Source organism: Pteropus medius, unplaced genomic scaffold (genome assembly GCF_902729225.1).
Source record: "Pteropus medius unplaced genomic scaffold, Ma_sr-lr_union100, whole genome shotgun sequence".
In the NCBI taxonomy this organism is placed as follows: Eukaryota; Metazoa; Chordata; class Mammalia; order Chiroptera; family Pteropodidae; genus Pteropus; species Pteropus medius.
This window is the reverse complement of record NW_024354499.1, coordinates 10206735-10221076: the sequence shown is the minus strand read 5'-3', so window position 1 is coordinate 10221076 and position 14342 is coordinate 10206735. Positions and strand designations below refer to the sequence as shown.

General features: G+C 37.2%; 1 protein-coding gene and 1 pseudogene across 2 annotated transcripts in view; both read right to left on the bottom strand.

The window, feature by feature from the left end:
- Positions 1-14342, bottom strand: part of CTNNA2 (catenin alpha 2) — a 990025-nt gene that overhangs the window by 806412 nt on the left and 169271 nt on the right. The gene's annotated exons all lie outside the window — the stretch shown is intronic.
- Positions 12746-12864, bottom strand: LOC120594736 (uncharacterized; annotated as a pseudogene).

Below are 14342 nucleotides of genomic sequence, written 5' to 3'. Positions count from 1 at the left end.
ATAGTGTGTGTATAAACTAGGCAGTGGGTATAACACACAGTTCCCAATCATGTGATCACAAGAGTAAACAAACAACCAACTTTCTAAGCAGGAGTCTCCCAACCCCCCAGGCCACAGACCTGTGTTGGTCCATGATTTGGGTCACACAGCAGGAGGTGAGCAGCAGGTGAGTCAGCAAAGCTTCATCTGTATTTGCAGCTACTCCCCAGCGCTAGCATCACCACCCAGCTCCACCTCAGACCATCGAGCACTAGATTCCTATAGGAGCACCAGTCCCTGGTGCCAAAAAGGTTGGGGACCACTGCCCTACAGTATACTGTGCTGACAGCATTTCTTGGATGCTGTGTTTTGTTTTTTTCACATCCCATCACATCTATAAAATGCCCATTTTTGTGCCCAGCTTCTGGTGAGAAGAAGAGGAAAGCACTTACTCCTGAGATGAAACTCAAGATAACTGCCCAAGTTTAGGCTAATATAAGTGTTCCCAGCACTTTCAGGCAGGCTAGGCTAAGCTATGACGTTCCGTAGGTTAGGTGTATTAAATGCATTTTTGAATTACAATATTTTTAACTTATGATGAATTTATTAAGGACACAACCCCATCATAAGAGGAACATCTGTATTCTAACTGCCAACTGCTGACTGAATTTTATGTGGTCTATCGCCTAAGTCCAGATAAGCACAATCTCACACCCTTGTACTTGGACACCTGCAGAGCCATGGATCACCTGGCACATGGAGATATGCCCAGGTCGTTGGATTCACATGCATCATCAATGGCCTCTCATCATTCATTCACTGTATTTTAACTCCTTTCTCTTGGACTGACAGCGCCATCTCCCAGGCAACTCAGAAGAAAGAGGGGGCTATAAATGATATCTGGTAAATCAATGTATCATAGAGATTTTGTAAGAAAGAATAGGAGAGAATCTCCAAGGCATTGTTTCACAACACATGCGTTGACAATTCTTTTTTTAAAAAGTGAAGAATAATGAACAAAAGAGATGACAGGAGGTAGTCTCTTATAGTAATTAAATGATTATATTTTCTGAGATTCCTGTGTAAGTATACCTATGAGATGATAGGAGAAACTCTCAGAACTTATCCAAGTTTTATGTTATCTATTACTAGTATCAAGATATTAGAAGAATATAAAGGAATTTTTATCAACTGGCCCTTCTGCCACTAAGGAAAGGAAAGTACATTCTTGGAGCACTTGCTTTGTAAAAGCTTGTTTGTTGGGTACCTTCAGTACTTTCTCTCAATCTGCACAACTATATTGAATAATGGTATCAATCTTATGCCAGCAAGGAGTAACATCAGATGGCCTTAAAGTCACACAGAAGTCAGTAGCACAGCCAGGGTTTGCAGCCAGACCTGCCTCTCTCTAATCATCCTAGCCTGATCATCTCTTATTTTATGCCTGAGTAGCAAGATGGATTTTGACAATTTGGATGGTGCTATTTTGCTTTACCATATAAACTCACTCAAATAAAATTCAGATAAAGTGAGCAGGATGGCATGCTAAGTATGAAAGACAAGCATTATCATGGAAGTAGAATCACAACTTCTAATTACACTGAAACACTATGCAGCTCACTCTCTGGGCCTAAATACTGTAAAATGTGAAATGTATGCAATGAGACAGAGTGTTGGACTAAGGTTTTTTCTATAATCCCTTGAAGCTGTGATGTGCTATTAATCTGTGCCATGTAGCAGGGAAATCCAAATAGTCAAGGCCGCACAATGACCGGGGAGTTGGTACCACAGAGTAGGTGTGGTGCACAGACAAGTTATTCACACATGGCTAACTCATTATTTCTTTGAAATGATGCTGGTATAAAACATGAATATCTTCAGTAAACAATAGAGTCTAGTTCATGCCCTTAACACCTAGAAATAGACACACAGAAAATGCACAGGACAGCAGATGTTCTCTGTGTTCTTATAAAGGTTTCTAGAGGAGCCACTAACTAAAGCGGGAAAGCAAAGGGGCACATCTCCTGGGATTCATAGATCACCAAATCTAACACAAATATTAGGATCCCTAGCCTCCCCTTCTATGCCTTTTTCTCTTAAGATGTGTCACTTGTGATAATATGAGCAGGTACACTAAATAGGATCCAGAGTTAATTGAGAAAAGAATGAATGAGAGAACCACAAAAGCCAGCTGGAAAGATGCTCCATGTAAAGCTGGTGACACAAGCTTCACAAGTACGAACATCTGTACCATGCAGTGGAGAAAACCAGAGTAGAGATGGTAGTTAAGGATTCCTGGCTACTGCTGATGCTCTAAGCTAAGCAGTTAGTGCTGATATCATGATGGGTCAGAGCAATCTTCCCATTCGAGGCATGATCTAGGCGGTAGCTGAGGGATCTGGGGGCAGGATTCAGGCTTTCTAAGCCAGCCAGGAGATAACAGAGCCAGGAGCTCATCAGGGATTCAGGCCCCATACCCCTGGGCTTTAATACAGAGGACTTTTGGCAACAATAGAAAAGAGGCAAGGGAAATGAATCAAAAGATCAGTCCTAAAAATTGAACCAGTATAGCAGAGGGTGGAAAATACGAGGGCTTACATGTATGCATCTCCTAGACACAAAGTGCCACGTGTATTAGCAGTAAGACTCAAGTTTCACAACACATAAGATAAGGATTATGCTCCAGGAATACTTGCTGCTCCTATTATGACTGACCTGGAAACTGGACAGCCTGCAATTCTGGTACACATTCCCCTTTCAACCAGTCCAGCTATCTCCCCATTATAAATGAACATAGACTTCTGCACAGGACCAGGGTACATCCAGGTGAAGCTCATAAAGAAGTAGCCTTTTACTGAGTGACACAGTAGTGTTCTGGGAACTATTTGCACGATCTACATAGCCGATGTTGAAAGTTCATTTAACAGGCAACATTTACATATGTTTCGATCATAAAATCATTCAAACAATGAGTAAGATATTAACATTTTAACCTTGTATATAAAACATTTTCTCCCCCAGTTCATTTTCTGTTCTCACAATGCATCACACCAGTTTTAACTCTCATCAGCCTCACTGATGCCAGTGGGGAAAAAGGAATCTATATTTAGAAATAACTTTTGATAAACAATGCAACTGAAAAGATTCTCTTCACAGGACAAGAGAGGAGAAAGTATTGCCAAAAACAGCAGCAGGGTTTCAAGAGAGCCCTGCTCTAAATCCAATTTTTAAAAATTCAATATTTATAAAACCAATAGGACTTGTGAAGGAGCAAGTGAGACGAAGAACCGTGTGTCTTCAGGAAGTGGGAAAGGCACTCAGCTAACTCTACCTGTCTGTTTAGCAGAAAATTTTTCTTATGGAAATATCAAAGGAAACTTTTTAAAGACTTTTATAAATGTTATAATATCTTAATTTGTCATATTTACTTAACTTTTTTTCCCTTTATATTAATATGTAATCTCCTTTTTCAAAATAAAAATAAAAGGCAGCTCAGTTTTGTAGAAATGTTAAAATTCATAGAGAAAAAAGCAGCACCACAATGGAAAATAACATTACTCTCACCGACATAATCAAAATCAGCCAAACACTGGATGTTTAAATTTTACAACTCATTTTTCAGCCTCACAAATATTTGTTGAATATCTATGTGATATTCGGAATTCTGAGCAATGGGTACACCCAGGTGAACGAAACAGACCTTGCCCCTATCCTCATGGTATTAGAATCTAGTCATGGGGAAGGAAAACATTAAAGAAGTAAATGTAATGAACATATAATACAAATCTCAACTAGTGAAATAAAGGAAATGGACAGCATGCTTAGACAGCATGGAAAAGAGGTGGGCTCATTTAGATGAATGGTCAGGGAAGACTGGGAGTTAGCTTAGATGATCTTAGGGATTGGAGATTCTGTGAGATCCGTAGGTACCACTCCATGGTGATAACAGTTAATCAGAATAACTGCAGAAAACTTCTATATTCTAATTATTAACCACTCCAGATGCTTAGTCAACACTCCCTGCCCCTGCACATCTCTGAGAGTGTGATGATCCCTATATCTCACACTCCCACCCTCTAACTAAATCAACTAAGGCTTTCACCTCAGACAATAAAACTCAGCCCATCCCACTCACTCACACATTTGGCTGTCCCTTTTAGTACTTGGCTTAGTAAGTATATTAAATATATTCTGTCTTCTTATCTGTGATGAGCCCATGCCTATGCTGCTCATTACCACATGCCCAAGGCCTCACAAAGAACATGGCTCATTGTGGGTATTCAAAAACTATAAGTTGAATGCATGAATAAAAGACTATATGTGCTCCTATTAAATGTTTATGTAACTTACATTTTAGAAAACTGAATCAAATTCATATGCAAAAGATTACTACAGAAAGTCCATCTGAAAGGTGATGAAATATTAAGAAATATTATTATGAACACTCCATTTCCATTTCTTTTCTTTTTCTGATTTAGCTAAATTTCGGCCTATCTTCAGTGTACATAGGGTCCTTGTAAAAACAGAAAATGTTTTCCATTATATTACATAATACTTCATCAATAAAGTTGGTATTGCTTCACATTCCCATCCAAATACATGAATTAGAAACCTAGAACATACAATAGTGACAGCATATGTTCTTCTAATAATGAGAATTTATAAGATTTGAGTACCAAATTTGAATACATTCAACAGAAGAACTACTGTATTAGGTTTTTATATTTTTTGTTAGCAGTCAATTTTGCCAGATAATATTTAGGGAGTAAATACATGTGTTTGTGAATAAATAATATTTTGCTACATAATATTTAGGGAGTAAATACATGTGTTTGTGAATAAATAATATTTTGCTACATAATATTTAGGGAGTAAATACATGTGTTTGTGAATAGATAATGCTATTCTTTCCATAAGCAATTGATAAGGTAGTAAGGCAAAGCAGGCAGGAAATGTAATCTGAAGCCCAAATGCAGAGCGGAAGTCTCTAGACACAGAATGGAGAAAGTACCAGAATGAAAAAGATATAAACTGAACTTAATGCTTGAGATCTTGGCCCCGACTGAAAGCATGGTGTGGTATAAATCATACTTTTCTGGACAAATCAGAGGTTAAATTCTGTATTTATTTTGCCCCTTAAATCCCACATTCATTCATAGATGACTTTCTCATTATAAAACACATGTAGATAGGCTATTTATTTGGCCTTTCCTTCTGTAGGTCTTGCACATTGTTAAAAGCGTGTGTGGCGGGGGGAGGGAGAAGTTCCCCTAAAATTGTTTTGCTCATTTACTAGTTTTCTCATTGACAACATCGGACATTTTCAGATAAAAAAAGAAAAAAACCTTTTGATACATCAATATAATCATTTAAAGTACAACAATCATAGCTATGCTTCAGATGTGCTTTTATGAACCAATGGAGAAGGCAACAAAAGTAATGTCCAAGGGGAAAGAAATACATCTTCTGTAGAAGTGAGGTCTAATTTTTAGGTGCAATGCTTTCTGGGAGGCCTCATCCTTAAGTCACAACCTGAATGACAGGCATTCTCTTTTTACATCAAACTATGGATAAAGGCAGCAAGAATTCCAAAGCAGGAGAAAGTGGGAAGTCATCATTTTTTATCCCCATTAATTTCCTAACTCAGAGGAAATCTGAAGCTTTCATAATTAAGGAACCAATTCATTACTAATTAATTTATTCATAGTGTCAAATTTTATGGTAGGAATATAAGTCTCTCGAATACTCACAGTATACTAAATCTGAATCCTCTAACCTCTATTTTTTTTTTTCCATTAAGGAGATAATTCTGCTATCATGAACCTGGGTCAGATACCTCAAAAAATGCACTTGTTAACTTCATCTGAGAAACAATAGAAATTGTGTCAGAGAATAAACCAGAATGTGTCGTTATCTGCAAGGGAGATGTTATTACTAAAGCATATCTCTCTCTTTCTCTCTCTCTCTCTCTCTCTCAATCTCTCTCTTTTTTGTGGCCAAAACTAATCTCTAAGCATCAAACCTGACCCCAATGATTATCCAGAAGATGCAATGATGATGCCAAATGACCCTCAAGAGATTCCAGATGACCTCAGTCCTAGGAGAGGGATACACACTTCAACCCTAATGGGGATACATACATCCACCCTGGACTTCACAGATGCACCCAAATCCCATTCCAACCCTGAAGACTTTGGTCTCCAGCCAGATAATGAACTTCTGACACAGGTCTACCAGTGCATGTATTCTAGAATGCAAGGCAGGTTCTATTGGGTTCTTGAGGCAATATTTACTCTCTAGGTTTTGCCACTTCTATGTCCCATACCATCTCTAAAGTTAGTCCCACCGCTTCCATTGCTATCTCTAGATACCTGCTTTGCCATAAATTCTGACTCTTCAATGACTCACTAACTCTCACTTTTACCTTGACCTTGTGGTCACTTTGACTACATTTACTCTTAATTTTCTCCTATCATGTGATCAATGATGATCATTTCAGTCTTGGAGACAGTCATATTTATAAATACACATTACAGAATATGAGCCATTGCTATTTATATATCCCAGACCAATGATCTTGTCTGGCTGTCAGCCACCTGTGAATCCTGCTAGTAGCTTCTCTTAGCCTGGTACAGTCATGCCTTCATCATCAGCCTGAACTACACTTCTCACTATGCAAAGGTAATGGTGCCAACATTTGGCTGGGAAGACAGTACCAAGGGAAGCGCCACATATTCCGCTATCTCTTTACACTGACAAAAGCCGAAGGAAGCATAATAGAACTGAGTGAAAGAGTTGGCAGAAAACTTCCACTTGCATCTGCCTGTGCACGTCTGAGTCAAAGAAGAGATATGTGCAGGTTTTACAGCAAAGAAAGTAAGGTTTATTGTAGAGAGTTGCAAGTCCAGGAGACACAGGGGAGCTATTGCTCTCAACAACCTACCCCAACCCTCACCGCCGCCCCCCCCACCCACCCCCTCAGTCCCAGCATCTCAGGAGTACAGATTATATAGGAAAAAATCAGTCGTCATGGAAACTAAGGGAGTTGGGGTGTGGGTGCTACCAATTGGGTGATCAGAGGGGGATGAGGTAATTGATCATTGTTTCCAGTTCTGGAATCAGCCACGGCCCCATCCCATATGGTCCCATGGCCAGTGGGGTTGTTCGGCCTCAATGGGTTTGGGACTGAAACACATCTAAGGCTAAGAAGTTATCTTTAGTGTAACCAAAACTTATTGTCCTCATGACCTAAGGCTCAGTAAATCTTATGTTCTAAGGCTTAATGATTAAAGGCATACAAAGGAGGAAGGATAAGGGTGGAAAAAGCAAATGAGTCACAATGCCATTATCTGGGCAAAACCAGCTTGAATCAGATAAAAAAGTATATTAAAGAAATGAAATGAAGTTTGTGTGCAGTTATAGTGCAGTTACAGCTGTAGGTTTTACCCTCCACTAATGTTTATTCTCATCAAAATAAAATATTTATATAGTTAAAATTTTTAAATAGTGCTAAAGGGTTTACAACAAAATAGTAGTCTATTATGTAACTCTCTCTTCCCCCCTGTTGTGCTCACAAACAAATAGAGATGACTTTAATGATTTAAAAATGTTTCTTCTGGTATTCACAAACATATTGTTGTACCATATGTATATTTCTATCCATTGGTCCTAGATCTACCATCCAAAAAAAGACTTGCTTTTCCATGACGGTCCTTCAAACAGGTGCAGATGCTAGCAAGGGTCTCCTTTGTCTTCTTTCTTCAGACTAAATAACACTCAGCCTGAAGAACTCCACTGTGGTTTTTGTAATATTTCTCTAAACGCTTGCCCACCTAAGGATGCATGCTGGTCGATCAACATCCCTTTTAACTTATAGAAAAAATTACTGTAAGTGATGTTTCCAAAAGTAGACTAACTAGTAGAGAATTCAGTCACAAATGACATACCATGCTTCCATGACTGGACTAAATAAAGGTTTTCTCTCCACCTTACACCATTCCCCTGTATAGCTTGGAAGTGATAATCAATGTCTAAGAATGTAATTAGACCCTTACAGTTAAGTGTTTTTAAAGTTTAGCTAGGGTGTCGAGAGATATCTGGAATGCATGTTATCTGCACATTGATGGAGAAGGGGGCAGTTAAAAGCAAATTTCTCTTTTTTCTTACAGGTTGAGCCAGCACTATCTATAATAATCATATTTTGTCACTGAAAAGTCAGCACATGTCTAAAACAATTGATATCAATAACATAACTGAGAGAACAAACAGAATGCCTACAGTTCTCCAGATGGACCCAAAGAGGGTTCACCTTGTATCCACACTTGTCCTGGACAAATGTTTTTTTGTTTTTTTGTTTTTTTTAAATTTTGATGAAAAACACATAGTGTACAATCTACCATCTTAACCACATACATGGAAGTACAACAGTGTTAACTACATGCACATTTTTGTGCAATAGTTTTCTCAAACTGCCCTGGACAGGTTTTTAAAGTCTGTCTGCCCAAAAGTTATTACAGACTGTCCTGCTGGAATCCCAGAGCACTATTTCAGATTGTCTAACACGTATTTGGAAATGTGCACTGTTGGAGAAAGGCATGTCAGCAATCGAGGGTGGAGAAGGCTGTGTTCTACACAAGGTAGCTGAGATAGGGGCAAGCAACATTGAATCCAGCCCTCATTCTGCTTCCTAATACTCAAAGTATCAACCAGAGGAAGGGGCCACTTTTTTGTTCATACATAGGCCATATAAGTAAGCACTGGTCCTCCTGGAGGTCTGAGGCAAGGGAGTAAAGCTAATGAGTAGGGAAATCAATTAAAGGGTCTGGTCCCTGGGTGTTTTTCATTTCAACGTAGCCAATAGTTACATTTAGTATACTGTTTTAACATTTTTCCTATACTATACACTACTTATCTTCAGTTACACTAAAACTTCTGTGAAGCCTGATAAGCCTGTCTATGAGGATGGTAAAAAATCTAAATGAACAGGGCAGGAAATGGAAATATTATCTGCTTCCTCATTCACTCTTGTAATAGTGCCATGTGCAATGTCCTATCGAGTACACTGTGTCTCAGGCAATGACTAGCAACAAAGGTAACAGGAGCCCAGAGCAGAGTTCAGAGGCTGGGGATCCACTACTACAGTGATATCAGCCCTATGAGGGCAGGGATCTTGGTCAGTTTTGCTTATCAATATATTCCAAGCAATTAGCACAGTTCCCAGAACTGAGCAGGACCTTAACAAATATTTATAGAATGCATGAAGGATTCCAGGGAGGTGGGGGGTGGGAGGGAGAGCAGTGATGACTTTTGTAATTCAATGTTTTAAAAGTCCAATTTAAAATAGAGAAATAATTTTGACCTGAAGTGATTTCTTTTCTGTCTTTTTTAAAAAGAAAACCTTAGCAAGATACCAGTATTTTCTTTTCTAAAGATTCATATACCTGCTGCTTAAAAATCTATTGTTGAATACTGCTAGTCATCTTAACTAGGCTTATCGATCAGAGAAGAGAGTTTCTAGAATCAAAATATTCCTCTTTTGTGAAAATTTAGGCAAAACTACAGTTTTTGGTCTTTGCATAATTTATCTATGATTTCTAAAACATTGTTTTTGAGATTTCTTTCACAAATTCTGGTAAATTTCAAAAAGTTCACTGAATTAATAATTCGATTGCATATATAAATGTTGGAAATTTACACTGACAAATTTTTATAATTATTGAATATATTTGAATTCCCCTTGACCAAGTCCAGTTCATGTTTTTCATTAAAAACTAGCTCATCTCTCCCCTGACTAGAAAATTCTTTCTTGATCTGTGCCATTCTCTGCTGTCTCCCCTTTATAATAACTCCCTTCAGCAACTGTATCATCAATTTAAACTACAATTCTTCCATTTGTTGACAAACTGCCTTGTAACTAATCCCAGGAATTGGGGGAACATTTTTTCTACCAATAAAATAATACTGCCAATGGATGTAGGATTCCAGAGCTAAAGGGAAAAATAATTTAATAAACTTTAGTCCAAAAGTGTTAACAAAAATTTTCTGAAATTTTTGAAAGCTCTTTCAAGCTTTCACAACTACATAAGCCTCATAACAACTGCATGGCAATGAGAATAAGAATGGCACTTAGATTTTACTGATGAGGAGGTGGAAACTTAAGGAAGCAAAGGGTTTTTCAAGGGTCGTATGGCCTGGTAAGTGCTGAATATGAGACTTGACTTACCAACAGTGATACTGGGAGTTTCCTAAGCTGTCTGAGTCTAAATCAAATTCTAAGGATTGAGCTAATAATGTCAAATACGGAACTGCCTTGTAGATTAAGGAAGATGACATATAAAGTACTTGGCACAATGCTTTGCATACAGTAAGTACTCGATAAATGGTAGGTATTGCCATTGATATTACTGCCTCAGGAGCAGCACATGTTTTTTATCCTAGGGTTGGCAGATTATAGCTCCTGAGCCAAATCTGGCCCACCAGTGCTTCCTATGGCCTGCAAGCTAAGAATGATATTTACATTTTTAAATGGTCAAAAAATCTAAAGAATAACATCGATTCATGGTAAATGAGAGTATACAAAATTCAAATGTAATTTTCCATAAATTGGGCACACCGACACAGCTCTCATATACATATTGTCTATGGCTAATTTCTCACTACAACCAGGGCCTAAAGTTTTCACTCTCTGGCTCTTTACTGAAAGAGTTTTCCAGCCCCTGTTCTTAACTATCAAGCTAAAGTTTTCTGAGCTGCACACAAGTCAAGGTCTCTTTTCTTTTTTGCCTTATTTGTATGTACTCATTTTACCTCCCTCTTATTTTTAAGAAAAGATGACATAGAAAAGACTAAACAATTTGCTATTGTTAGGAAAAGTTACGAAGACCTGTGATACCCCTTTGTCTTTTCCTTTTATTTCGACTCCTTCCTTTTGCCTCAAAGAGGAAGGTCGGGGAGAAAGAGAGAGAGAAAGAAGAAAAGAAGAAAATCGAGCCAGCTAAAGTTTGAGTGCTATTAATCAGATGATAGCACAGGGACCTGATACACTTTCCTCTTGCAGCATATCTGGAATCCAAGAAAAGTAATAGCGCAAGGAGCGAGGAAGCAGCACCATGCAGTTAAATGCAGTGTCAACAGCAGTCTCTGAACTACTTTATCTTCAGTCTAGTCTCATTGCCCACTAGACAAAGAAATAAAGAATAAATCAAATAATATCAGCTGAGGGATTGCCGTAGGTTTTCTCATTTCAAACAAAGGTAAAACTCTGCTAGAGTTATCATTCCACTTTAAAGCTATACTCAGTCCAAAGTATCTTGAAAGTGTGATTATGCTCACCACTGTTTTAGAAATTACATCTAGCTTTTAAAATAAAAAGGAGAAAATGAGCATTTTACTAATAATCCAATTTTTTTTATATACCTCTTGTTCAGCTAGAAGCACTGTATATGATTGTTTAATGAAAAAGGTATCCTTTTGCTGAAAATGCCTCGAGGTACATTCAGCCCATAAAAACTATAGAAAAACAACAGCTCAAACTGAAAAGGAAAACAAAGAATAATAAAACTACTGATGTGGGGTTTTAAATTTCCCTAGACTTTTCTCTGAAAATAGAGGATTTGGCATTATTAAGAATATGTGTATACTCACAGACTTACCTGTGCACACAACACAGACATATGACACAAATAAAAACACACACAAATACTGTCTTCTCTGAGACAGGGGTGTCATATTTGAAAGCTTACAGGCTTGTGTGTGAAATTAATTTATAAGCAGTGTAAACATCTCTGTGGCATTTCTTATTAATAGGAACTGAGATGGTAAAAATAGAATGTTTAAATTAAATGTTCTCACTAGGTTTAATGTGTCGCCTACCGCTCAAAACATACTCCACTGACAAACATATCCATTCACATTTTGTCTCTCATGACTAACAAATATAATCTTGATTCCTATGATATAGATCTGTCCTCTACATATATATGTAACTAGACAGGTTAAATTCTTCATCCTTAGATAAAAATGTCCTTTGATTAACTACTGGAACTCATCCCATGCCAGGTTCAAATGTAAGAGCTGCCACCTTTCCTGGGCTCAAAACGCTCTTGATTCATGACATAGATGGTACTTTACCAGCCATACAGTAATTAAAAGCACTGCTCTAATGTATAAAAGCCAGTGAAGAAAAATGATTCATCTTACTTTTCAATTTTATTCCATTCTACCTTCCTGATTGAAATGGAAATCCTCTGACTAAACATTTAAAACTGCAATAGGTCAAGATTATCGAGGACTTTCTCCCAATCTTCACTCGATTTGAAAAAGAAAATGATCATTTTGTACAATGTTAAGTAGTACATTATTACCAAAGGCCAGGAAGCCTCCATTAATTTCTAAACTTGTCCTGCCATCTCTTAATAGAGAAGGAAAACTGATCTTAAACAACAGTTTATATGTAAAGATAGTTTGATCAAGAAGAATTCCATAAATATTAATTTGTAAAAGTTACCACTGAAATGGCAGGTAGGTAGTGACTATTTACAAAAACAATACAATTTTCTGAAAACTGTTTCTTTCTCTTTGCAAAATCATCCTTGTTATCCTTATAATATCTATATATGTAAAATTATACTTGTTATATATTTTGAATTTAATATACTATATAAAGGTATAGAATATAAATATAAATGTATAAACAAAAATATATATAACATTTTATATTTTTTATAAAATATAAAAATTTATGAAATTGTTTTTCTATCTTTTTTTACACCTACAGCACCTGGTCTTCCTAGGTGGTCTCCCATCCAAGTACTCACTAGGCCCGACCCTGCTTAGCTTCCAAGATCAGACGGGATTGGGCTTGCTCAGGGTGGCATGGCTATAGGCAAAATTGTTTACTTCTTAAAACATTTTATACTCTGATTTTTTTTAGTCTTTCTGAATCTTTGTTTATGTAAGCAAAGATTAAAAAATATAAGACACTTAAAATAGCCAAACACAACGTGAAAACTGAGGAACTAGAACACAGAACTTATAAAACATTAAAGAAGAAATCAAAAAAATACAAAAACAAAACATAAAAATAAAGCTCTTACTCAATGTAAAAGAAAGAGAAGAACTAATACAAATCAGATAAAGAGGAAAATAATCATAAGGAAGTTCCTACCCACCTATTGGGTGTGACTGATCAACATGCTGCAATCAAAAATGTAAAGCCCAGCACAGGGAATACATATTACAGTTCTCAGAAGAGCAAAGCAAACTACGAGATGAATATGAAGCACTGAAATAGGCATAATAACTATATAAACACAAAGAGAGAGAATGACATAGTGTAACTGGCTGTACAGCCATTTGATTTAACAATGATCAATGAGTATTATTATAATACTTAGATGTCATGATTTTTTAACATTATATTATTACAAATTTGTGCAAAAAAGGAAGGTCGGTCCATAATTTACTTTTTAACTTTGAGATCGAGGCAGACTTGGTGATATGATTTCTTGAGTTTTAAGGTGATGTCTTCCCTTCACTCTGTTTATCTGTTCTGAGGAACTATATAAGACAGGCAGGGAAAGTTAAACATTAGTGACACCAGCTCCAAACTTGGTACACAGCAAGCTTTCAAATACTTGTAGAATATTGATACACTAAACTCTCAAATGGCTTGAGGAAGAATCTTGTGTTTAGAGAATACACCCAGAAACAAGGTCTATAGAATTCAGTGTCATCCTAACAATGTGAGAAGCTGTCCTCAGAGTCCACTTAAGCTGAAAACTCTCTTTACTAGTCAAAAGGAGTTGGATGCAATATATCAATCCCCACGACCTCAATGGGTGATATCGGATGGGTCTGGCATGGGGGAAGACAGTGTCAAAGCATCACAAAGACACAAAAGGTAAGTATGTGGACAAAGCATTTGCTTTTTGAAGAAATTAATGAATTTAAGTGCTGTGGTTAAGCCTAGATTTCAAATTGATAAAGAGACTCTACATAGAATGTGACTGAAGAGTCAGAGGACTTTCTCTGGGTAGAAATAAAGGCCCCAATTAAAGCAACAAAGCATGCCAATGCAGGTGAGATACAGATCAGGATTGAGGAATTTACCAGAACTACATCTCTAGAGGTGTTTCCCACCTTCTTCGTAAGATAGGGTGAAAGGTTGATAGCAGACAGCTCTACAGAAATAGACGAAGACACACAAATTGACCCACAGACACACACACGTCTTGTCTTTCAGTATGTGTAATTACACGAAGTGTATACTACTATTCTACAACATGGATTACACCTCAGTTCATCCTTTTAAGAGTCCTTGTATACAATGGTACGGTTTATGGTCTACACAAAGGCATGTGGTA